This window comes from Vombatus ursinus, unplaced genomic scaffold (assembly GCF_900497805.2).
Source record: "Vombatus ursinus unplaced genomic scaffold, bare-nosed wombat genome assembly UNPS02014812.1, whole genome shotgun sequence".
Lineage (NCBI taxonomy): Eukaryota > Metazoa > Chordata > Mammalia > Diprotodontia > Vombatidae > Vombatus > Vombatus ursinus.
The window spans coordinates 36,038,333-36,038,871 of NW_020954590.1; the positions used below are offsets into that span (position 1 = coordinate 36,038,333).

Here is a 539-nt window from a genome sequence, read left to right on the forward strand (position 1 = left end):
AGTCCAGTACTCGATCCACTGTTACACCTAGTTGCCCCTTATTATCAATTACCCAAGCTTTTATCAGATTATGAAGCAGTGTGTAAAGACTGGTGGATTTGGAGTCAGTGAACCTAGGTTCAAATTTCAGCTTTGTCACTGAGAATGTATGTGATCTTGGGTAAGTCACCATTTTGGCCCTTAGTTTGCTCATTTGTAAAATGAAAGGAGTTGAACCACATGACCTTCAATATTTCTTCTAAGTCTAAATCAGACAGTGGGATCCCTGAGACAAGGCACTATCTTTTGTCTGTCCTTGTATCCTTAGTACTTAGCACAGTGCTTGGCACATAGTAAGCCTATAATAATAAATACTAGTTGACTGACTGACTGATCCTGTGTGAGTTATTATTTGTCACAAAACCAAAAGACCACAATTACAGTAGCCATTAGGGATTACTTATTTAAATCTTGGAGTTTAAATCTTTATGTCTTGGATCACATCCCAATGAAATGCCAAGACAGATCCCCAATAGCAAAAAAAAAAAAAAAAAAAGACA

General features: G+C 37.1%; 1 protein-coding gene across 1 annotated transcript in view; it reads right to left on the reverse strand.

The window, feature by feature from the left end:
• Positions 1-539, reverse strand: part of LOC114054277 (inositol monophosphatase 2) — a 77,025-nt gene that overhangs the window by 25,999 nt on the left and 50,487 nt on the right. The gene's annotated exons all lie outside the window — the stretch shown is intronic.